We start from the raw sequence: 26813 nt of genomic DNA on the forward strand, positions 1-26813 counted from the left end.
AAGTCAATCACACTTCTGTGAAATCAAACTGTCCACTTCTCAGTTCCTATGCTTCCTGGCTGATGTTTTGGTCACTTTTGAATGCTGGCGGTGCTTTCACTCTAGTGGTAGCATGAGACGGAGTCTACAACCCACACAAGTGGCTCAGGTAGTGCAGCTCATCCAGGATGGCACATCAATGCGAGCTGTGGCAAGAAGGTTTGCTGTGTCTGTCAGCGTAGTGTCCAGAGCATGGAGGCGCTACCAGGAGACAGGCCAGTACATCAGGAGACGTGGAGGAGGGCAACAACCCAGCAGCAGGACCGAGCAGGACCGCTACCTCCGCCTTGTGCAAGGAGGAGCACTGCCAGAGCCCTGCAAAATGACCTCCAGCAGGCCACAAATGTGCACTGAGAAGTGGTCTGTGGTCACCACCTGCAGAATCACTCCTTTATTGGGGGTGTCTTGCTAATTGCCTATAATTTCCACCTTTTGTCTATTCCATTTGCACAACAGCATGTGAAATTTATTGTCAATCAGTGTTGCTTCCTAAGTGGACAGTTTGATTTCACAGAAGTSTGATTGACTTGGAGTTACATTGTGTTGTTTAAGTGTTCCCTTTATTTTTTTGAGCAGTGTATAATGAGTCCAGTTCATATACAGTACAGTAGGGGTGAGTAACAGTGGGATCAGGAGAAAGAAAGTCTCCTCTGGACCTAGCGATCCATCTCATCCAGCAGCGGTGTGGCGTCTCCAGCGAGGGACATAGGCGTGCTCTCAATCATGGGGCTGGGAGAAGGTCGTGGGGTCATTCTGGGCCTCGTCTTCTTGCGCTCTGCCTCTTTCTCCTGGAGCCACTGCTCGGCCATCTTGCCCCAGTCCACTGCTGTGTGGGAAGTTGCCCTGAGGGTTGGGAGCATGGAGAGAAGATRACTCACTATTTACTTACTCACTCGCAATCTAGCAGTTGTATGCTTCCTGAATAATTAGAGCTAAGTTATCTGCGGTTGGAAACTTCTGTAAGAAATCCTCTCTAAGTGCCCAGCTACATACATGGACCATAGTCTCTCCATTTGAATTACCCAAATTTAAATAGTTTCTCTATTTGGATAATTCTGTCTAAGAGTTAGTTTTGAGAAGTGACTTACTTTGGTGTTGGTGTCCTGTGGTGGCGGGAAGAGGATGATGATGTTGGTGTGGAGGAGGAAGGGCGGTGTCCACGTCCTTGTGACCCGTGTGAGGACTGGGGAGTGCTGCTGGTGTACTGCGGCGTGGTGATAGTCTGCTGTTGGCTGGGGGTGGGGGTGGTGTATRAATAGTTGGGCGTCAGAAGGGGAGTAGCAATGGGCTGCTGAGCTGGTGTGGCAAACACCTGGGACAGAAAAAAGAAGGGCTCATGTTGAACAGAAACATGAAAAACTGATAGAGATGAAACTCAAAAAGTTTTCGTGATGACATTCAGATATACAGTAAGCGTCTGTGTATTCCAAACGTACGTGATAGGTGCTGCTGCTGCCCCCGCCACCGCTGCTGTCCCCAGTGTAGCCGTACTGGCTGGATGCCCACCCGGGCAGGTGTGGTGTTGGGGTTCTGGCCCTGGCCCGTTACAGCGGCAATGGCACTGAACATCTGAGAGGTCATGTTCTGAGGGAGGGTGTTCACTGCACGAGTCAGATCTGAGTGACAGAGACATAGGGCATACACAACACATACAACTTTATACATTAGAAGATTAAACAGAGAAACTGCTTCTTAAAAGTCCTTAAAATGTTGATGATTCCAACCTTAGGATGCATGAAATGATAAAAACCAATTGAGGTAACATACAGTATATTATAGCCATAGAGATCCTGGGGAGTAAGTATACACAGTAACTGACCTAGGGCCTGGACGATACCACTATCACGATACTCGTTAGTATYGTGGCAAGAAACAAAACACAAAGCGGATATAAGTTCTTTAGGAAAACAGCCCTGATGTTGGAAACAAACATCATGTTGTCATCCAGAGTCACATGTATTTATTTTTCTAGCTATATCACACGGTATTTTACATACAGTTGTTTTTTAAAGGACCAAAGAGTAAGATCTGCTTTGTGTTTTAATTTTTGCCATGGAAAAAATATGGAGATACTAGTATCATCCCGGCTCTAAACTGACCTGCAATGTTAATATTGGCTGGCGTGGCATTGACAGAGGCTGGGGTTCGTGTTCTACTGCTGCTGCTGGGAGTAATACCTGTAGGAGAAATACCAAAAATCAGATAACAGAAGTGAATCTGTCATTAGAGCATGATYACCCTGGACTGTATGTTTAACTGTGAGGCATTTCTAAGGCAGCATTCTGTATATGCTCTGACCTGCCACTGGATCCTGGAAATGGTCTTTGAACCATTGGAAAAGTCCATTGACTGTGGGAAAAATGTGTCCTCTGTATCTGAACCCCTCAGGCGTGACAGTCACAAACTCAACCCTGCATGCCAGAGAAAWGTCATGACATTCTGATTGACATTCTAACAATAACACTACAGTGCATTCAGAAAGTATTAAGAACCCTTGACCTTTTCCACATTTCTTTCCGTTACAGCCTTATTCTAAAATGGATTAAATCGTTTTTCCCCTSCTCCTCATCAATCTTCACATAATACCCCATAATAACAAATTCTTGCAAATTTAGAAATCCCCCTCCTTTACTCCATACTTTGTTGAAGCATCTTTGGCAGTGATTACAGCCTTGAGACTTCTTGGGTATGACGCTACAAGCTTGGCACACCTGTATTTGGGGAGTTTCTCCCATTCTTCATGCAGATCCTCTCCAGCTCTGTCAGGTTGGATGGGGTGCATTGCTGAACAGCTATTTTCAGGTCTCTCCAGAGATGTTCAATTGGGTTCAAGTCCGGGCTCTGGCTGGGCCACTCAAGGACATTTAGAGACCCGAAGCCACTCCTGCGTTGTCTTGGATGTGTGCTTAGGGTCATTGTCCTGTTAGAAGGTGAACCTTCGCCCCAGTCTGAGGTCCTTTTAATCAAGGATCTCTGTACTTTGCTCCGTTCATCTTTCCATCGATCCTGACTATTCTCCCAGTCCCTGCCGCTGAAAAACATCCCCACAGCATGATGCTGCCACCACCATGCTTTACCGTAGGGATGGTGCCAGGTTTCCTCCAGACGTTACAAGTTCAATCTTGTTTTCATCAGGCCAGAGAATCTTGTTTTTCATGGTCTGAGAGCCCTTTAGGTGCCTTTTGGCAAACTCCAAGCGGGCTGTCATGTGCCTTTTACTGAGGAGTGGCTACGTCTGGCCACTATACCATAAAGGCCTGATTGGTGGAGTGCTGTAGAGATGGTTGTCCATCTGGAAGGTTCTCCCATCTCCACAGAGGAACTCTGGAGCTCTGTCAGAGTGACCATCGGGTTCTTGGTCACCTCCCTGACCAAGGCCCTTCTCCCCCTATTGCTCAGTTTGACTGGGCGGCCAGCTCTACACTCTTGGTGTTTCCAAACTTCTTCCATTTAAGAATGATGGAGGCCACTGTTTTCTTGGGGACCTTCAGTGCTGCAGACATTTTTTGGTACCCTTCCCCAGATCTGTGCCTCGACACRATCCTGTCTTGGAGCTCTATGTACAATTCCTTCGACCTCATGGCTTGGTTTTTGCTCTGACATGCACTGTCAACTGTGGAACCTTATATACTCCAATCAAGTTGAAGAAACATCTCAAGGATGATCAATGGAAACAGGATGCACCTGAGCTCAATTTTGAGTCTCATAGTAAAGGGTCTGAATAGTTATGTAAATAAGGTATTTCTGTTTTCGCTTTGTCATTATGGGGTATTGTGTATAGATTGATGAAGGAAAAAATATATTTTATCCATTTTAGAATAGGGCTGTAACGTAACAAAATGTGGAAAAAGTCAAGGGGTCTGAATACTTTCCTAATGAACTGTACATTATGTGACATTACAACACCACATTACTGTATTTATGAAGGTTCACTGAACAGTGATGATTACTGTGGATAATGTGACAAACCCTCCTGAGCGAGTGAGAGAGGTAAGTAAGAGTTAATGTTTATGTTCATGTTCTGTCATGTCTCTAAGCAAGCACCAATAATTACTCTTGCTTTTGGCAGGCAACAGCGGCAGAGGCAAACAGGCACTTCATGCTTCCCCAACTGTCTTGACACACATTCTGTGTTTGGGTTTGGGTGGGGCAGTTCCATTTCAAACACCATAGCTTTTCTATTTAGGGTGTCAATTGCACATGGAAAAAAATTAAGCCAAGCGCATCTCCAGCATTTGTATTTCTATGCAAATTCATGCATCCTATGAATGGGTGTTGATTTAAATGACAAAGGCAGTAGGAGGTGTGGTTGGCAGTCCTGTGGGAACCTTGGCTTTGCGCCGGGCTGGTAACCGAGCAGAAACTTCCCTGGCAGCTCTCTACAGGCAGACACATAGTAGGGGATGAATGTAGGCTTCTCCTTCTTGCTTTTCACCAAGACCTCCTCCATTTTCTGCAATTCAAAAAACAGGGACGGCAGCTGATGATCAATTGAAGAAAATTGAAAAGGTTTCTATCCCATCTGTCTCTGTATCTCTTATTCCCCCTCTCTCTCAAACACACACAAACTGGCAGATAGACTGATGCACACATAAAAACATATCCATACACAATGATACTGTGAATTGAAAGAAAGTATATCCTTGTTCCTACCTTTCGGTCTCCACCATTGCATTCTTGAAAATACTTGTGACCAAGCAGATCGCGAGCAAACGCAGCAATTGGTTGAACGTATCTGGCTGTGATTTCATCCAGATCTTCAAATTCCTGAGAAAAAGGTCACACAACCTACTAAAAAAGTGAAACATTGGTATCGTGCCAAATGGCGCCCTATTCCCTACATCGTGCACTACTTCTGTGGATTATACAGGGAAAGGGTGCCATTTTGGATGCACATATTTCTATTTATACAGGCATATACTGCTTCATAATGAAGAAGCCTGTGAATGGAGCTGACCTCAGTGTTGATCCACAGGGTATGTCCCAGGCTGAAGGCGTTCTCTATGCCCTCCTCTCGTACGTCAATGTGCTGGTAGATGCTATCAGCAACCTTCCAAGTAACAGTCAGGTGGTTCTCTCCCTTACTACTGGGCCTGATGATCACATCTCCCTGGTCCATGGACTCCATCATCTTCTCTGCCTGCTTGAAGTTGATGTTATGGAACGATGGGTGGGCTATCACCCTCTTAATGTAGGCTATAGGGAGTGGAAATCTGTATTTAGGGTTTGGTATTATATTATTAGGGCTGGTTTCCCAGACACACGTAGCATAGCCTTGGAGTAAAAAACACTTTAAATGGCGAATCTCCAATGAACATGCTTCTTATTCCAGGACATTCCAGGACATTATTCCTGGAAACCGGACCAAAAACTACTCTTACTACCATTACCACAATCAACCAATAATAAAAGATGAATCCAAAATGTCATTTGATCCATTTATCAACTCCAGCTATGTTCTCCATCTAGCGATTTCAGACAGGTACACACTTGTTCTCTGCTGTTTCTTCTCGGCCTCCTCCTCCTGCTTCACATCCTCTGTCTCAGTGTCAAAGTCGTAGTAGGTGTCCTTGGGAAGCTTCCAGTCGTTGTTCTTATCCGACAGGTCTGACGTCCGACAGGTCAGATCCACACTGAGCTTCTCAATGTCAATCTTCATGATCCTGCAGTGCACTGTCATGCCCACCTACAGCAGGTTCAAGTTAAAGTGTTATATGACTATTAGTTATACTGGAATTGAGAGATATTTTGGGGGAAACTACCGTGATACCTTAACCCTTTCTTCAGGGTGCTTCACTGAGGAACTTGGTGGGGATAAAGACTCCATTGTCCATGCGACAGCGGACCCCAATARCTTGGCCAGGGCAGGAAGCCACTGTCAAAATGATTCCACACCTGCCAGAGAGACCAGAGGCTATGTCAGACTTTGTTGATCAAAAAGACAGCTGTGGCCAATATAAATATAGCAACAAATAATAATCTAGGAATTWAAAACCCATAACACACCACTCTTCAGATTGACTGTCAGTATAGATTGCAGCAGAATATGGAGCATATATGATTCTCACCTCGCTGAGCTCAGGGAAGTTGTCCTGCTGACAGAAAGGACACTGCCACAGACCTGTCTCATCATTCCTTATGGCCTAGTCATAACTCTCCCCCTGGGGGCGCCGGTGAGCAATGCCTGTCACCACACTGGTAATAAGCTTACCTAAAGAGGCAGGACAGGACAGACAGTGTTGAGATTCCAGTAAAGGATTTATACATGTTTTCTACTATGTCAACTTTGGGGCTGTGACTCCCTGCACCCCCCTGTGCGTATTAACACATCACTTTGAAAGAGATATCAATAATGCCCTGGTTGAGAAGGAACATTACGGACCGATGTAGAAGGTCTCTGGTGTCTCCTTGGTGAGCAGGTTAAAGATCTCCTCTGTGTTAGGTCCTCTGTAGGTGGACCTCAGGTCTTTGTACCTGCAGCTCAGCTCAGCACGGATGTCATACAGGGTGATGCCCTTGTTACCATAACCCTGTGGACACAGAGAGTTTCAAACAGTGAGCACTACAATGTCCTCAGATCAGGAGGAGTATGCAAGAGTATGCAAGCTCTTCATAACCACCCAGAGTAGGACAACGGGTGTGTTACAAATGGCACCCTATTCCCTATATAGTGCACTACTTCTGAGACAGCCTACATCTCCCACACTGACCTGTCTTTCCAGCTTCTCAGCGAAGGCATCCAAGTCCAGGTCTTTGAGCCGCTCCGGGTTTTCCAGGATCTCTTCCAGTGCTCCGGCCGGGTTGGCGTCCTCCGCTGACTCATCGTACTCCAGAGCGTCCACGGCCATCTTCCTGGCCCACTCATAGATCTCTGGGTGCACCCACGACCCGTCCAGAACCTCAATATAGGAGTCAGTTCTGCAGGTAGGGAGAGACACTTGATGTCAATGATTCAGTTATTTAGTGAATTGGCTGTGTGATGATGTCAACAAAAGTACTTTTGTCAAGTTATTCACTGTTTCTATTATGAGTTGAATTTCGAATAGAAATATGTTTTTTAGTCTCAGGTATTTTCTGCACTATTGTATGAATGACCATGCCCAATGTTCTGAGACTGACCTATCTCCCAGAGAAGCTGTGTCAATCTTGATGAAACCAGCACAGTTGATGAAGACCTTGGGGCCCATGTGACACATGGCGACCAGCTGAGTGCGATTCTCCAGACGAGTGTGCTGAGTGCGGTTCTCCAGACGAGTGTTATTTTGCCTCAGGATCTGGAAACAGAGGGATAAATGTACATGCAAATGTATCTGTTCAGAAGTCAGTACAGTAGAGCAGTGGTTCCCAAACTATAGGGTTGTAATATAGTGCAATTTAGAAATTGGGAAGTGCATCATCAGTTTTTCTCTTGTCATGTCYGTCATTGCATACCTTAGAGAGCTATTTAYAACTTGTCAGAAATGTCCAGTTGATCAACTAGCCTATGTCAGGTAACGTTTTTAGCAACATTTTTTAGCTCATAGACTTTGTTGTAATGTTTGAGTCACTCAGATATCACATGAATACACATTAGGCATGGCAAAATGTATAGATTTGCATGAAAATGACCTTTAAACCTGCAAAATGTTCTCTCCGCCAACAAGAGGGGTGTGAACCGTTTGTGTCATGAACAGTGCTTGCACCCATAGAAATAGACGTGGTGGGCGCRTGTGTCCAGAGGGGGGGCACGGGATGTTCCACAATGCTGGAAGGGGGCCTGAGTGAAAAAGTTTGCAGTAGAGTACTGAATTATTCTAAGATACTGTAATAATAAAAACATATAGGTACATACTGCTACTGTATATTGATCAATTCTATCTGGTAACACTTGGTATAGTGTTTCTCTTATATATGTGTAGTAACACTGTAATTACATTGTATTAACATGTTGGCAATCTAGATGCCTCAAGTGATCTATGTCTTACCCTGAGCAGGTGGGATCCCTTCCTGGGCCCCAGGCCACAGACGTACTGCAACAGGCTCTGGGTGTCATCCACACCCACTTCATTCACCCGGTTGATAAACCTTCACTACATGCTCCTGTGTGGGAGGCAGACAGAGAACAGTCAGACTCACTCTTTACAGGCACATTGATTCACAGACTTTGATTCAAACCAGACTATGATTATCATGTACCGTCAACTACACTTCTGCATTTGGGAGATTCCATGCCAGCATTGCCCGAAAATATGTATGTTATCACAGATTTTTGGGGGAATTCTCACATAAAAACTTAATTGGGTGGAAAGATGTTTAACACACTTTTTACATTTGCATCACAAATGTTTTTTTAGAACCATTTTAGTGCATTTTAAGAGCTATACCTGCCTCCTGTAAGACCCTATGGTCAGTGAACCATACATGTTACAGACAACATCTTGGTGTTTGGAACAATATACTCGTCAAACACATAACATTTTAAAAGTGGACTCTCTGCTACTTTTGAAGAAATTATCCATTTTATACATTGACATTCTAGGTCATTAACCAATCACAGCCCTCCTGTAGGATTGCACATTCAGCAAGTCACCAGCAGAGGAAGTTCTCTTCGAATCCATTTTCCCATTCACTGTGTTGGCGGTGCTCATAAAATGTATCATAACTTTAACGCACTCTGGAAATGTGATGCACTTGTAGAGTATATTGTTTAAAACAATCTGTCTAAAAATGAACAAAATCAAAAAGGGTACTTTTGAGACATAAATATGAAWAGTTATGTTTAATAAATTCACATGTAAAATTGTATTTCAGAATGTAGCAATACTCCATATTTTAGAGCACAATGTTAGGAGTATAATGACACCAAGATGTTGTCTGTATCATGTATGGTTCACGGATACAGTAGGTCTAAAAAGGGCCTAAAATGGCCACTTTCATGATTTTATAAAAAATGGTTTGTTACAAATCAAATCAAAATGYATTTGTCACATGCGCCGAATACAACAGGTGTAGACCTTACCGTGAAATGCTTACTTACAAGCCCTCAACCAACAATGCAGTTCAAGAAAGGGGTTTCTAAAGGATCTCTGTAAACCACCTGTGTGTTTTCATCAGAGCCGCCGCTAGGTGATGATGATCTCCCAACCATGCCTGGCCAAATGGAGACAGGGGTTGCGTCCTGAACGGCACCCTAGTCACTATATAGTGCGCTACTTTTGATCAGAGCCCTATTAGGAACTCATTCTGGATGATGTCATTAGTACCTGCAAAGGGTGCAACTTGAGGCAGAGGATGTCATCGTCACTGCTGCACACCTGAGCATACTCCACTAGGGGGTCCTGGATCTTCCTGGCCACAGACACAGCCTGTCTCAGGAGAGGGGGGTAGTCCCGGAAATCTGCCTGTGGATTGGAGAAATAGAAAAATATGTAGAGTTAAGAGAAAATCAATTGAAGTGTCACTCACTCCACAATATTACAGTCATTGGCAATACACATTACAGATTTAAAACCGCATTGTGGACCACTCAGAGAGTTTTGGGAGGTACAGTATGTAGAATACATCCAATGTAGAACAAATTGAGATGAGGAAATGTTTGTCTTGTGAGAATAAAAAAAACATGTTTAGGGAAAAGAGGGCAGGACTTGACCTCTGACTTCTTGCTGTTCATGTAGAGCATGGCCAGTTCATTGTCAACCAGCTCCACCCCAATGGTGGGGAAGGAGGACTCCTGCTCCAGCTCACTGGCAGTGCGTTTAATGTCCTCAATCACCATCGGGGCATCCCTGCACAAGGAGTGGAGGAAGGAACGTTACAAACATTCAGGATAAGTCCTAAATGGCACCCAAGTAGTACCCTATATAGGGAATAGGATGCAGTTTGGAATACATCCTCAGTCATGTTAGTAACCTTCTTCAAACAGCAGTCTAAGAAGGCCACGGGTGAAAGCAAGCAGGAGAGGGTTGCAAACCTGTTCYCCCCAGCTATAGCGATGATGTGAGGCTTCTTGCTGTTCAGAAACTTCTTCAGGGTTTCAATATCGTGGATCTAAAGGTATGGTAGGACAAATATTAGAACATGGACAAATATTAGTCAACATTGGATGGTATGGTTATCTGAGCTTCTTCAAAACTCTTGCTTTGTGTCCCAAATGGACCCTATTCCCTACATAGTGCACTACTTCTTTCCAGAGCCCTATGGTACGAAAAAAAGGTATGAAAATGTATGCACTCACTACACTAATTGTAAGTCGCTCTGGATAAGAGCGTCTGCTAAATGACTAACATGTAAATGGGTGCCATTTAGGACTCACACTTGGTTTGGTTTTATATATACCTTTTTCTCCCTTTCATCCTCCCTCCATGCGTTCCTCCTCTTCAGGAAGTAAGGAAGCCTGAGGAAATCCCCCACCTCTCCGTCACCGTTCACCAGGGCACAGAACACGGGTGTCTCTGCGGACAAAGAGGTTTGCAGTGAATAATAACTAAGTCATAAACACAGAAATCGTATTAAATTACTAGAGGGGCCATGTCTTAAACCCTCAAAGTTCCAGAATGGGGTGCAAATTACAGCCATATTGGCCAGGGAGAAATCCAAACCAGTCTAATTGAAATGAATGGCAGTAGAGGCATAATCCTGATTATACTTATGCATTAAAATTAAAGAAAGGCATGTGATATATAAAAAAATGTGTAATAGAATTATTGTCAACCTAAAATATTGTCATATAATTATTAATACAGTTTTATACCAATTTTCTGTGTAAATAGCCTCTAAAATATATGTACAGTGTCTTGCAAAAGTATTCATCCCCCTTGGCGTTTTTTCTATTTTGTTGCATTACAACCTGTAATTGAAATGGATTTCTATTTGGATTTCATGCAATGGACATACACAAAATAGTCCAAATTGGTGAAATGAAATGAAAAAAATAACTTGTTTCAAAAACATTTAACAAATGTAAAACGTAAAAGTGGTGCGTGCATATGTATTCACCCCCTTTGCTATGAAGCACCTAAATAAGATCTGGTGCAACCAATTACCTTCAGTCACCTGTGTGCAATCTAAGTGTCACATGATCTGTCACATGATCTCAGTATATATACACCTGTTCTGAAAGGCCCCAGAGTCTGCAACACCACTAAGCAAGGGGCACCACCAAGTAAGCAGCACCATGAAGACCAAGGAGGGACAAAGTTGTGGAGAAGTACAGATCAGGGTTGGGTTATAAAAAAATATCCAAAACTTTGAACATCCCACGGAGCACCATTAAATCCATTATTAAAAAATGTAAAGAATATGACACCACAACAAACCTGCCAAGAGAGGGCTGCCCACCAAAACTGGGCAAGGAGGGCATTAATCAGAGAGGCAACAAAGAGACCAAAGATAACCCTGAAGGAGCTGCAAAGCTCCACAGCGGAGATGGGAGCATCTGTCCACAGGACCACTTTAAGCCGTACACTTCACAGAGCTGGGCTTTAGGGAAGAGTGGCCAGAAAAAAAGCCATTGCTTAAAGAAAAAAGTAAGCAAACACGTTTGGCGTTAGCCAATAGGCATGTGGGAGACTCCCCACACATATGGAAGAAGGTACTCTGGTCAGATGAGACTAAATTTGAGCTTTTTTGGCCATCAAGGAAAAYGCACCTCTCATCACCCCGAGAACACCATCACCACAGTGAAGCATGGTGGTAGCAGCATCATGCTGTGGGGATGTTTTTCATCGGCAGGGACTGGGAAACTGGTCCGAATTAAAGGAATGATGGATGGCGCAAAATACAGGGAAATTCTTGAGGGAAACCTGTTTCAGTCTTCCAGAGATTTGATACTGGGACGGAGGTTCGCCTTCCAGCAGGACAATGACTCTAAGCATACTTCTAAAGCAACACTCAAGTGGTTTAAGGGGAAACATTTAAATGTATTGGAATAGCCTAATCAAAGCCCAGACCTCAATCCAATTGAGAATCTGTGGTATGACTTAAAGATTGCTGTAAACCAGCAGAACCCATCCAACTTGAAGGAGCTGGAGCAGTTTTGCCTTGAAGAATGGGCAAAAATCCCATTGGCTAGATGTGCCAAGCTTATAGAAACATAACCCAAGATACTTGCTGCAGTAATTGCTGCAAAAATTGGCTCTACAAAGTATTGACTTTGGAAAACTTTGAGTGATATTATATTATACTTGCTGCATTTAAAAGTCCTATCATCAACTGATTTCAGCCAGGGTATGGCTGTGGATTGACTGCATACATGTGGTAAAGAGGTCATTGTAACTCTACCAAAATAATGAAAATACCATGGCAACACGTAGGGTGAAAGATGCCGTGGGGGTAACGGGAGTTAGCATAGCAGTCACTCAACTCTCCTAAACCTGAGAAGGAACTACTTCTAAATGTTAATGCATTATATACTGTRTACAAAAGTATGTGGACATCCCTTTAGTAGATTCGGCTATTTCAGCCACACTCGTTGATGACAGGTGTATAAAATCGAGCACACAGCCATGCAACCTCCATAGAAAAACATTGGCAGTAGATTTCCCTATATTGAACAGCTCTGTGACTTTCAATGTGGCACCATCATAGGATGCCACCCTTCCAACAAGTCAGTTTGTAAAATTTCAGCCCTGCTAGAGCTGCCCTGGTCAACTGTAWGTCAAATCAAATCAATTGTTATTTGTCACATGCTCCAAATATAACAAACCTTACCGTGAAATGCTTACTAACATGCCCTGAACCAACAATGCAGTTTAAGAAAAATACTTAAAATAAGAAATAAAAGTAACAAATAATTAAAGAGCAGCAGTAAAATAGCAATAGCGAGGCTATATACAGGGGGTACCGGTACAGAGTCAATGTGCGAGGGTACCGGTTGGTCAAGGTAATTGAGGTAATATGTACATGTAGGTAGAGTTATTAAAGTGACTATGAATAGATAATAAACAGAGAGTAGTAGCAGAGTTAAAGAGGGTGGGGGGCAATGCAAATAGTCTGGGTGGCCATTTGATTAGATGTTCAGGAGTCTTATAGCTTGGGAGTAGAAGCTGTTTAGAAGCCTCTTGGACCTAGACTTGGCTTTCTGGTACAGCTTGCCATGCGGTAGCTGAGAGAACAGTCTATGACTAGGGTGACTAGGGTGGCTGGAGTATTTGTAAACCGCCTTTGACAACCGCTGGTGTCTTTGACATAGATAGAGGTCCTGGATGGCAGGAAGCTTGGCCCCAGTGATGTACTGTTYCGTACGCACTACCCTTTGTAGTGCCTTGCGGTCGTAGGCCGAGCAGTTGTCATACCAGGYAGTGATGCAACCAGTCAGGATGCTCTCAATGTGCAGCTGTAGAACCTTTTGAGGATATGAGCACCATGCCAAATCTTTTCAGTCTCCTGAGGGGGAATAGGTTTTGTCGTGCCCTCTTCACGACTGTCTTGGTGTGCTTGGATCATGTTAGTTTGTTGGTGATGTGGACACCAAGGAACTTGACGCTCTCAACCTGCTCCACTACAGCCCTGTCGATGAAAATGGGCGCATGCTCAGTCCTCCTTTCCTGTAGTCTACAATCATGTCCTTTGTCTTGATCATGTTGAGGGAGAGGTTGTTGCCCTGGCACCACACGGCCAGTTCTCTGACCTCCTCTCTATAGGCTGTCTCGTCGTTGTTGGTGATCAGGCCTACCACTGTTGTGTCATCGGCAAAATTAATGATGGTGTTGGAGTCGTGCCTGGCCATGCAGTCATGAGTGAACAGGGAGTACAGGAGGGGACTGAGCACGCACACCTCAGGGGCCCCCGTGTTGAGGATTAGCGTGGCGGATGTGTTGTTACCTACCCTTACCACCTGGGGGCGGCCCGTCAGGAAGTCCAGGATCCAGTTGCAGAGGGAGGTGTTTAGTCCCAGGATCTTTAGCTTAGTGATGAGCTTTGTTATTGTTATTGTTATTGTGAAGTGGCAAAAATAGCAACAATAGCTCAGYCGCAAAGTGGTAGGCCACACAAGCTCACAGAACGGGACTGCCGAGTGCTGAAGTGAGTAAAAATYGTCTGTCCTCGGTTGCAACACTCACTACCGAGTTCCAAACTGCCTCTGGAAGCAACGTCAGCACAATAACTGTTCGTCGGGAGAGTCATGAAATTAGTTTTCATGGCCAAGCAGCTGCACACAAGCCTACGATCACCATGAGCAATGCCAAGCGTTGGCTGGAGTAGTGTAAAGCTGGCCGCCATTAGACTCTGGAGCAGTGGAAACGCGTTCTCTGGAGTGATGAATCACGCTTCACCATCTGGCAGTCCAACGGACTAATCTGTGTTTGGCGAATGCTAGGAGAACGCTACCTGCCCGAATGCATAGTGCCAACTAAAGTTTGATGGAGGAGGAACAATGGTCTGGGAGTGTTTTTCATGGTTCGGGCTAGGCCCCTTAATTCCAGTGAAGGAAAACTTAACGGTACAGCATACAATGACGTTCTAGACGATTCTGTGCTTCCAACTTYGTGCAATAGTTTGGGGAAGGCCCTTTCCTGTTTCAACATGACAATGCCCCCGTGCACAAAGCGAGGTCCATACAGAAATTGTTTGTCGAGATTGGTGTGGAAGAACTTGACTGGCMTGCACAGAGYCCTGATATCAAYCCCATCGAACCACTTTGGGATGAATTGGAACGTCGACTGCGAGCAAGGCCTAATCGGCCAAAATCAGTGCACGACCTCACTAATGTTCTTGTGGCTGAATGGAAGCAAGTTCCCACAGCAATGTTCCAACATCTAGTGGAAAGCCTTCCCAGAAGAGTGGATGCTATTATAGCTGCAAAGGGGGACCAACTCCATATTAATGCCCATGATTTTGGAATGAGATGTTCGATGAGCATGTGTCCACATACTTTTGGTAATGTACTGTATATCCAAATTGGACATTGTGGGCTGGATTTGACAAATATCCACTTTGTTGATCAGATTTGTTGAATGTGTGCCAATCCGTTGTCCTTCTATCCACCACGGTTGGTGTTCCATTGACCTCTTTACCACATATATTGATTGAATGCAATGTTGGTATATTGGCAGTTCATTTGAAAAATGTATGGAATCATTCCTCTAAAACTTGCTGGCTAGCTTGCTAAGAAACATACATATTTTATCCCAGCACTGGCAAACCATGGTTGAACAACTCCCTAACCAAAATGGCTGACCTTTATCCCACCATAATTAGATCCAGTCCATTCTTGTATTCTAATTCCTAATTCTATGGTCACAAACACATTAAATAAATAAGTCATTAAATTTAGCTGACTGTAAAAGTGGTAAAGACAATTTACTGAAGTTAAACCCTTTATTCCCTATATGGTGAACTGCTTTTGCCAAGAGCCCAAAGAGTCTAGTCAAAAGTAGTGCACTACAYAGGGAATAGGGTGCCATTTGGGACACACCCAAAGTGAAGTCAGAGACAGTGTGCAGTAGTCTACCTGCTGGATGAGAAGGCCATTCCCAGCACGCGGATCCCTTTGCTCTGGGCCTCAGACATGAGCTCCTCGTCCTCGTCCTCCTCCACTTGTGGTCGGGCCGATAGGGCGCCCCCTTCAGCCAGTTATACAGCTTCCTGCTGCAGGCCTGAGGGGCGGGCAACCACTATCACAACAGTGTAGCAGGCTCAACATACATCAATGCTCTGTGCCGCCTGCTTTGGAAAGTCAATACCGGAATAAGAAAATAAGTAATCAATACCACAGTAGCAACGACGTCACATCAACGTAATGAAAAGAAGAAGAAAAATCGAATGAAATGTTGAGATAATCATGGAAGTTGCTATCTCAATAGATGTTGCTGCAGAAGATTTATCCTTGGGTGTGTGTGTGTGTGTGTGTGTGTGTGTGTGTGTGTGTGTGTGTGAGGGGGGGAGCGGGGGGGAGGAGTACCTTGATGATGTTCTCCTTTGCTTCTGCAATAAGTTTGTTCTTCAGCTCTTTCGCCATCTGCGGGTAAAGGAACTGTTTGAGGGAGCGCTCGATGGCCAGAGTGCGCTGTCTGTTCCACTCCTGAACCTGGTGGCTGAACTCATCTCTGTAGTAAAACTGCTTTATCTCTTCATAGTACGCCTGGTCACCTCCGTACCTGCTCAACAAACATAGTGATATCATGGATACTTGACTGACTCAGGACAGTATACATGTAAACAGAGCACATTTTGGAACATGTTATTACGTGTTATTAATATGTTATTAATGTTATTACACATCATTAATATGTTATTACACAAAACTCAGCGGCATCGTCGCAAATGGCACCATATTCCCTACATAATGCACTCCATTTGACCAGAGCGTAGTGCACTATTGAGTGAATATGGTGCCATTTGGGATGCAGACTATAATGTTATTAATATGTTATTACACAATGTTATAATAACAAGACCTCACCCCTTCACTCCAATCAGGTCAATACAGATGTTAATGGTGAGCAGGACCTCTTCCTCTGCCTGCAACATCTTGAGGAACTGGTCTCCATTCAGCTCCTTTACAGGCTTGTTTTTCAGGTATTTAAAGGAGAAGCCATAATGGGCCTCATCCACATCCTACAGGAGAGATTAGACCAGATACATGTATGGTAGAGTACTCTAAACTAGAAAATGACATATTCATATATCCACTAACTGTAAGTCACTCTGGATAAGAGTGTCTGCTAAATAACTAAAATGTAAAAATATGAGTCAATGAAAAGACATAACTTGTTAAATGTGTTTTTTCTATACAATATAAACTCATCTCTTCAGAAAGTATTCATACCCCTTGACCTATTCCACATTTGGATGTGTTACAGCCTGAATTCAAAAATTTATTCAATTGATTTTGTTTCTAGACTGGGCTTTGGCTGGGCTTCTCAAGGACTTTCACATTCCTGTTCTGAAGCCATTCAAGCGTTGCGTTGTCAATTTTGAATTCAGAATGTAACAACAAAATGTGGAATAAGTCAAGGGGTATGAATGGGGAAAGGGGATACCTAGTCAGTTGCACAACTCAATACATTCAACCAAAATGTGTCTTGCACATTTAACCCAACCCCTCTGAATCTCTGTGTTGGGGTTAACGGCCTTGCTCAAGGGCAGAACGGCAGATTTTTCCACCTTGCCAGATCAGGAATTCGAACAAGCAACCTTGCAGTTACAGTCCCAAAGATCGAACCGCTACGCTACCTGACGCCTCTGAAAGTACTGTATATCCCATGAAAGACCTAAATAAACCACTAATACAACCAACAAAGAAGTGGTGGTAATTGCAGAATAGGGTTGCAAAATTGCAGTAATTTCCCCCAAATTCCCAGGTTTTCCAGGAATTGCTGGTAGAAAGATAAAGGACTTCTTGCTTATTCACTCCTGATTGCAGGAATCTTCCAACCAAGATTTCTGGAAAACCTGTGAATTCTTAGAAAGTTACTGTGATTTTTTAACCCTTTTGCAAATAGATGGTGTATACCTTCTTTCCCTTCTTGGTGGGTTTGATGTTGATCTTGGCTCTCTCCTGGAATGTCTGTTGGAGCACATGTCTGACTAAAGGCTCCCGAGCGATCTGCATGGCGACCATGTAGCGAGTCCCCTCCAGTACTGCCTCTGCTGTGCTGAACTGGCTGCACAGGCAGAGACAACATACTATTATTAATATTGTGGAAGGTATAGGATTGCATCTCAAATGGTGCCACAAGTTTAAATATTCACCTCTCAACACCACCCCTGTTACTGCTAAAATGGTTGGGTTATCTTTATATGAAAATGTATTCTGTATACAGTGCAATAATGTGTTGCTGGTTAACCTGCAGATGTAGTCCTTAGCCAGCTCCATTGGCTCAGCAGGAAACTGCTCCGTCTCGTGACGCTAGTAACTGTCACGTAGGTTCTCTCCAAACTGCTCTGGAGTCAGACCAAACTTCTTGGCTAGGCCATCTGATGAGAACACTTTAAATGGGGGACTCAAAAACTGTTGCAAATATAGTCGGCTCATGATACAGCAAGTGCACTTCGAATGGAAAACTCTGTTTAAGTACACTAGTCACAGTTTTTCAATCGCACATTACTTAGCAAGTTTTGTATTATCACAAGCTAACTGTATAGACCTGAAGATGTATGGCACACAAATCTGTTTGTAAAAGGTGCTGATAGTGACACCTACTGGACAAACATGATAAAGCACTCACCCAGTCCTGCACCCTGGCAGATGCTGTACATATCCCTGCGAGATGCAAGCTTCAGGTCCGGCCCCTTCGGCTGCTCCTCTTCTTCCTCTTCCTCCTCCTCTACTACTTCCTGCTCATTACCTGCAAACAGAAGACATGATAATTACTCTGATGAGGGCAAAGATCCACTGTGCTTTCACAATCTTACAATATATAATCTAAATCGTACCATCTTCATCCACTTCTTTGATCTTCTTCAGCTTCTTCTTGCTGGACCTGGCTGCATTCTGCATATTTGGGATATCCCGGCCATAGTACAGCAGGAAATGGTTGTAGACGTCGCCCAGTTCATCACTAGACTGGACATCCTTCAGCCTTGTCAGACAAACATAATCAGGTCAGCATTCTGATACAACAAAGATAATAAAGGTGTCATAACATGACTAGCGTACTGTCCAGGTGGTGTACTTGTACATCAAGGTGCCTCACACTACAGAAACAGGAGATAGGCTCCTGCCCTATGGGCCATTCTGGCTCAGACAAGGCTTATTTACAAACATGTTGGACATGACAAGCCTTACCTCTCTAAATCTGAAGTGTCTAATGGTCGAATGCCATCAGCCAGTGGATTATCTGGGTCTGCTGAGATCTGTTCAAACTGGTATCCCTGCATCTTCTGGAACAGGCGTCTCAGGTTCTGTTTGCGGGTTTTCAGCTCGGTCCACTGAGGAGGAAAGAAAGTCCCAGATTAAACATTAATTAAACAGAGAGAATAAATTAAGGGATGAAGTTAACAAAAATCCAAGCCATGAGGTCTAAGGAATTGTCCGTAGAGCTCTGAGACAGGATTGTGCATAGGCACAGATCTGGGGAGGGGTACCAAAGCCTTCCTGCAGCATTGAAGGTCATCAAGAAAACAGTGGCCTCTCAGATTGAACTCTTTGGCCTCCATCACTCTTAAATGGAAGAAGTTTGGAACAACCAAGACTCTTCCTAGAGCTGGCTGCTCGGCCAAACTCAGCAATCGGGGGAGAAGGGCCCCAAGCTCTGACAGAGCTCTAGTTCCTCTGTGGAGATGGGAGCCTGCCAGAAGGACAACCATCTCTGCAGCACTCCACTAATCAGGGCTTTATGGTAGAATGTCCAGACGGAAGCCACTCCTCAGTAAAAGGCACATGACAGCCCGCTTGGAGTTTGCCAAAAGACATCTAAAGGACTCAGACCATGAGAAACAAGATTCCCTGGTCTGATGAAACCAAGATTGAACTCTTTGGCCTGAATTCAAAGCGTCACGTCTGGAGGAAACCAGGCACCGCTCATCACCTGTCCAATACCATCCTCACGGTGATGCATGGTGGTGGCATCATCATGCTGTGGGGATGTTTTTCAGCGGCAGGGACTGGGAGACTAGTCAGGATCGAGGGTAAAATGAATGGAGCAAGGTACAGAGAGATCCTTGATGAAAACCTGCTCCAGAGCGCTCAGGACCTCAGACTGGGGTTAAGATGTACTTTCCAACAGGACAACGCAGTAGTGGCTTCGGGACAAGTCTCTGAATGTCCTTGAATGGCCCAGCCAGAGCCCGGACTTGAACCTGATCTAACATCTCTGGAGAGACCTGAAAATAGCTGTGCAGCAACGCTCCACATCCAACCTGACAGAGATTGAGAGGATCTGCAGAGAAGAATGGGAGAAACTCCCCAAATGCAGGTGTGCCAAGCTTGTAGCGTCATACCCAAGAAGAGTCGAGCCTGCAATCGATGCCAAATGTGCTTCAACAAAGTACTGAGTACCAATTTAAACCAATTTAATCCATTTTAGAAAAAGGTCTGTAAAGTAACAAAAATGTGGAAAAAGTTAAGGGGTCTGAATACTTTCCGAATGCACTGTAGACTGTAGCATCAGCTTTAACTAATTGTCTTATGAGACCCAGCTAAAATATCCTCACTCCAGTATCTGCATGGAGATGGTGAGAGTAGAGAAGGCATTCCTATAGATCCACTCAGCCTCCTGTTCCAGCTCATCATCCTCTGCAGGCTTCACACAAGTGGAGCGCAACTAAAAACAACAAGACTACACACATAGAAAAGGGTATGGGCTACAGCAGTGGTATTCAAAGTCAGTGGTATTCAAAGTCAATGGTATTCAAAGTCAATGGTATTCAAAGTCGGGGTCGTGGGGGAACTACAGTGAGGTCGACCCAAAAAATGAAATAAGTACAGCACCAGTCAAAAGTTTGGACACACCTACTTTCTTTATTTTTACTATTTTCTACATTGTAGAATAACAGTGAAGACATCTAAACTATTAAATAACACAAATGGAATCATGTAGTAAACATAAAAGTGTTGAACAAATCAAAATATACTGTATAGTTGAGATTCTTCAAAGTAGCCACCCTTTGCCTTTGCTTTACACACTCTTAGTAAACATTTAAATAAACCCTTGAGTGAGTAAGTGTTCATTAATTCTCTTTGATTTTGGTATTGTATTTTTTATTATTTTATTATTATACAGTGGGGAGAACAAGTATTTGATACACTGCCGATTTTGCAGGTTTTCCTACTTACAAAGCATGTAGAGGTTCTGTAATTTTTATATGGTACACTTCAACTGTGAGAGACGGAATCTAAAAACAAAAATCCAGAAAATCACATTGTATGATTTTTAAGTAATTAATTTGCATTTTTATTGCAAGACATAAGTATTTGATCACCTTCCAACCAGTAAGAATTCCGGCTCTCACAGACCTGTTAGTTTTTCTTAAGAAGCCCTCCTGTTCTCCACTCATTACCTGTATTAACTGCACCTGTTTGAATCTCGTTACCTGTATAAAAGACACCTGTCCACACACTCAATAAAACAGACTCCAACTCTCCACAATGGCCAAGACCAGAGAGCTGTGTAAGGACATCAGGGATAAAATTGTAGACCTGCACAAGGCTGGGATGGGCTACAGGACAATAGGCAAGCAGCTTGGTGAGAAGCAACAACTGTTGGCGCAATTATTAGAAAATGGAAGAAATTCAAGATGACGGTCATCATCCTCGGTCTGGGGCTCCTGCAAGTATCACACTGGTGGGCATCAATATCTGAGGAAGGTGAGGGATCAGCCCAGAACTACACGGCAGGACCTGGTCAATGACCTGAAGAGAGTGGGACCACAGTCTCAAAGAAAACCATTAGTAAAACACTATGCCGTCATGGATTAAAATACTGCAGCGACGCAAGGTCCCCTGCTCAAGCCAGGGCATGTCCAGGCCCGTCTGAAGTTTGCCAATGACCATCTGGATGCTCAGAGGAAGAATGGGAGAAGGTCATGTGGTCTGATGAGACAAAAATTTAGCTTTTTGGTCTAACTCACTCGACGTGTTTGGAGGAAGAAGAAGGATGAGTACAACCCCAAGAACACCATCCAACCGTGAAGCGTGGAGGTGGAAACATCATTCTTTGGGGATGCTTTTCTGCAAAGGGGACAGGACGACTGCACCGTATTGAGGGGAGGATGGATGGGGCCATGTATCGCGAGATCTTGGCCAACGACCTCCTTCCCTCAGTAAGAGCATTGAAGATGGGTCGTGGCTGGGTCTTCCAGCATGACAACGACCCGAAACACACAGCCAGGGAAACTAAGGAGTGGCTCCGTAAGAAGCATCTCAAGGTCCTGGAGTGGCCTAGCAGTCTCCAGACCTGAACCCAATAGAAAATCTTTGGAGGGCGCTGAAGTGGTATTGCCCAGACAGCCCCGAACCTGAAGGACTTGGAGAAGGTCTGTATGGAGGAGTGGGAAAAATCCTGCTGCAGTGTGTGCAAACCTGGTAGAACTCCAGGAAACGTATGATCTCTGTAATTGCAAACAAAGGTTTCTGTACCAAATATTAAGTTCTGCTTTTTCTGATGTATCAAATACTTATTGTCATGCAATAAAATGCAAATTAATTATTCCTTAAAATCATACAATGTGATTTTCTGGATTTTAGATTCCGGTGTCTCACAGTTGAAGTGTACGTATGATAAATATTACATACCTCTACATGCTTTGTAAGTAGGAAACCTGCCAAAATCGGCCAGTGTATAACAATACTCTCCCAAGTATATTTAGTTTTTTTTTTGAGGGGGGGATTTTTTTTGTTTTCTTTTCATTTTGATAAGAGATTAAAATGTTTTGAATTGAAGGTTATTTGTTGATGTGAACATCAAAGTGTGCCGATTTTAAGGTTGTGTCAGATTATATTTGGGGGTGTGGTGGGGTCACACAATTAATTGTGAAAAAGATGTTGGTCCCAGAAAAATCTAACTGAAGAAATAGTTTGAATAGACTGGGATCTACTAACCAACCCTAGTTGATTACGTTTGATTAGGTGATTTAGTGTCAGTGTCTATGATATGATTTTCATATGGCAACCATGTTATGATAGCTGCTTATTGAAGACATGGAAAGGGGCCATTTGGGACACACCTATAGTACACCCGGAACAACTCCGCAGCGACGTCCCGCTCAAAATCCAGAGGAGCCTCACTCGCGCGTGTTACAGAGTCAGCCTAACGTTAGTAGGTGATTTCACGTGCTCAACATGTCTATGCTATGATTGTGTTCCATAATGCACCCCTATTCCTTATTAGTGCTATTTTGACAAGTGCTCTATGGGTTGAGTGCCATTTGGGACACTCTAAGATAGTATACACACTGGAACTGCTCTGATGTCGAGTGGAACTGTCCGACTTACGAGCTTCCTTCCCGTTCGGGGGCGCTCGGGTCGTTGTCACGCCTACTAGCTGCACTGACTGTTTTCCTCCTCTTATGTGTTATGTTAACTGTGTTTAGGTGATTGCTATTAAAGTGTGGCTTTATTAGTCAGCCAGCGTACGCTTCTTTGTGCGGGATTGTTCATTTGTAGTTTTGGATTCGGGAGTGGATGAACGTATTTGTTTTTTTCCCGTTTAACAAATGTATTTTGGACTGGGTTTTGTCTTCGTAGTTGGGACATTGTGTTGTGATACCCAGTAAGTCCGTATGGACATTTGTTTGCCGGTTGTGCATTAAAAGCACCGTATTGAACTCTCTGTTGTTCCTGCGTCTGACTTCACCCCCCCGAACACAGAGCGTTACAGAATCCGCACTAGAGAAATGGAGTCAGCAGGAGCAGAGCACACCTCTCCATCGATGGAGGAACGGGTTCTCCACCACACCACCGTCCTCCTTTGGATCGGATCAGCCATGGACCAAATGATGGAGAGAAGGAGCGATGGAGAGGCAGTGGGCTCCTCTTCCACTTCGGCTCCCCCCCTCAGGACTCTCCATTCCCGGCTCCAGCGCGCTCCGTCTTACGTCCGAGGGATTATGATGGAGCGGCCGGGCGGGGTGTCAGGGGTTCTTACTCCAACTGGAACTATACCTGGCCACCGTTCGCCCCACTCCCTCGGGAGGGACGGAGAGGGTGAGTGTCCCTGTCTCTGCTCAGGGTCGTGCTCTGGAGTGGGCACAACTCAGTCGTGGAATGGCCCGGACTCAGCGAAGGAGCACTACCAAGTTTACCCGTCGTTTTCGGCTGCGTGTTTGACCCCCCAGGAGGGGCGAGTGGCGGGTGAGAGTTCTCTATCCATCTTAGGAGGAGAAGAGGAGCGCACAGGATTACGCGCTGGAGTTCCGGACCTTGGCCGCGGGATCAGGGTGGACCGCAAGGGCTTATTGACCACTACGGTGTAGTCTCCGCCGGAGGACGTCGCAGGGTAGCGTGTCGGGACACCGCTCTCCTTTCCTTGATGAGCTAATTGACATGTCACATCCGACTGGATAATCTGCTGGCTGCGCGGGGCGTTCGGAGAGGGTCTGTGCGTTCCACCACCACAGCACCCGCGGCTCCCATCCGATGGAGTTGGGAGGGCCGCGCCTAGGGGTATCGGAGGAGGAGCGCCCTGCACAGCTGTGGTCGGAAGAGACCACGGCCGATCGTGACTGCTGGGGGGTCCGTCTGGGAGTCGAGATGGCAGGCGGAACACTTCTCGATCACCCCAGGTGAGTCAGCGCACACTCATCAGAACCCTTGTTGGTCACATGTTTGTCTCAATTTTTTTCCTTACATTTTTCCTCTCTCCAGCATAGGGCACTAGTCGATTCAGGTGCAGGTGGAACTTTATGGATCGCGGACTCGCCCGTAAGTTGGGCGTTCCGCTTGTGCCGATAGATTCTCCCTTTCCCGTCACTCCCTAGATAGCGGCCATTAGGGCCAGGGGTGGTCAGGGAGGCAACAGTTTCCCCGGACATATGGTGACGCAGGGGAATATAGGGAACGTATCAGTTCTCTATAATTTGATTCGCCTGGTTTCCAGTGGTGCTGGGAATTCTGGTGGCCCGGCACAATCCCAGTATTTTGTGGAGACAGGGGGTTGCTCCAGGGGTGGTCAGAGGAGTGTTCTGGAAGGTGTCTGGGAGTTTCCATCGGTGCACCTGGTGGAGAGAGTCCAGACCAGGGTTCCACGGTGTGCATTCCCCCGAGTATGCGATTTGGCAATCGCTTGCTGTAAAAGAAAGCGGACGAAATTACCACCCATCGACCGGGAAGGGATATTGGGCGATAGATCTCCAGGTTAACGCTGCGCTTCCCAGAGATCACGTGTACCCTTTGTCCAGAGAGAGAGCGTTGGCTATGGAGACATATGTCGCGGAGTCTCTGGGACAGGGGTAACATTTGGCCCTCAATATCACCGTCTCTCGATTTCTTTTTTGTGAAGAAAAGGAGGAGGTTTGCGTCCGTGTATTGATTTATGAAGGTCTAATGCATACAGTGGGGTTTAGTTACCCACTACCTTATCGTCTGCTCGGCGGTGGAATCATTTCACGGAGCGCAGTTCTTTACAAAACTGGACCTCATTAGAGCGTACAGTCTTGGTGCGTTTCGGAAAGGAGACGAGTGGAAAACCGCATTTAGTACAATCGGGCCACTATGAGTATGCGTCATGCCGTATGGGTTAAAGAATGCTCAGCCGTTTTCCAATCCTTTGTAGACGAGATTCTCAGGGACCTGCACGTGCAGGGGTGGTTGTGTATATCGTGACATTCTGATTACTCAGTACTCACTGATATCTCGACAGCGCGCATATTATCTCTGGTACGCAAAGTGCTTGGCAGACTGCTGGAGCATGACCTATACGTCAAGGCTGAGAAGTGTGTGTTCTCACAACAAGCCGTCTCCTTCCTGGGTTATCGCATTTCCACCTCGGGGTGGTGGTGGAGAGTGACCGCATTAAGGCCGTGCGTAATTGGCCGACTCCGACCACGGTAAAAGAGGTGCAGCGGTTTTTGGTTTTGCAAACTACTACCGGAGATTTATCCGGGGTTTTGGCCAGGTAGCGGCTCCCATTACCTCACTGCTAAAGGGGGGCCGGTGCGGTTGCGGTGGTCAGCAGCGGCGGACGGAGCTTTCAACAGGTTAAGGCTCTGTTCACGGATGCGCCGTGTGCGCATCCGGACCCCTCTTTAGCATTCATAGTGGAGGTGGACGCGTCCGAGGCTGGGGTGGGTGCCGTGCTATCACGCGCTCTGGTACGCCAAAAACTCCGCCCTCGCGCTTTCTTCTCTAGGAAGCTCAGCCCAGCGGAGCGTAACTATGATGTGGGGGACGGGAGTTGTTAGCGGTGGTCAGGGTCTGAAGGTGTGGAGACACTGGCTTGAGGGGGCTAAGCACCCTTTCTCATCTGGAACCACCAGAATCTGGGGTATATTCGGGCAGCTAGGAGACTGAACCCACGTCAGGCAAGGTGGGCCATGTTTTTCACCCTTTTCGGTTCACGTTATCCTATAGACCAGGCTCCCAAAAACGTAAAGGCCGACGCACTGTCCGCCTTTACCGACACGGAGGATAGGTCCACCGAACCCACTCCCATCCTCCCCGCCTCGAGGCTGATAGCGCCAGTGGTATGGGAGGTGGACTCGGACATCGAGCGGGCGCCTACGGGCGGAACCCGCGCCTCCTCAGTGTCCGGCGGGGCGTAAGTACGTGCCGCTTGGTGTTCGGGACCAACTGATTCGGTGGGCTCATGTCCTACCCTCCTCGGGTCACCCTGGGGTGGCGAGGACAGTGGGGAGCCTTCGGGGGAGGTATTGGTGGCCTACCTTAGCTCGGGACGTTAGGGTTTATGTCTCCTCCTGTTCGGTATGCGCCCAGAGTAAGGCTCCTAGGCACCTTCCTAGAGGGAAGTTGCAACCCCTCCCCGTTCCACAACGGCATGGTCTCATCTGTCCGTAGACTTCCTGACCGATCTTCCCCCGTCTCAGGGAAACACTACGGTTCTGGTGATTGTGGATCGGTTTTCTAAGTCCTGCGTCTCCTCCCGTTGCCCGGTATCCCTACAGCCCTACAGACTGCGGAGGCCTTATTCACCCACGTCTTCCGGCACTACGGGGTGCCGGAGGACATCGTTTCTGATCGGGGCCCAGTTCACGTCCCGAGTATGGAGGGCGTTCATGGAGCGTCTGGGGGTCACGGTCAGCCTGACTTCCGGTTATCACCCGAGAGTAAGTGGCAGGTGGAGAGAGTGACCAGGAGGTGGGTAGGTTTCTGCGGTCGTATTGCCAGGACCGGCCAGGGGAGTGGGCGAGATACATTCCCTGGACCGAGATGGCCCAGAATCACTACGCCACTCCTC

General features: G+C 45.7%; 1 pseudogene; it reads right to left on the reverse strand.

Annotated features, from left to right (window-relative positions):
• Window positions 1–594: 594 nt before the first annotated feature.
• Window positions 595–26813, reverse strand: part of LOC112080485 (transcription elongation factor SPT6-like) — a 30257-nt pseudogene continuing 4038 nt past the window's right edge.

The sequence above is a fragment of the Salvelinus sp. IW2-2015 genome, unplaced genomic scaffold, assembly GCF_002910315.2.
Source record: "Salvelinus sp. IW2-2015 unplaced genomic scaffold, ASM291031v2 Un_scaffold16339, whole genome shotgun sequence".
Lineage (NCBI taxonomy): Eukaryota > Metazoa > Chordata > Actinopteri > Salmoniformes > Salmonidae > Salvelinus > Salvelinus sp. IW2-2015.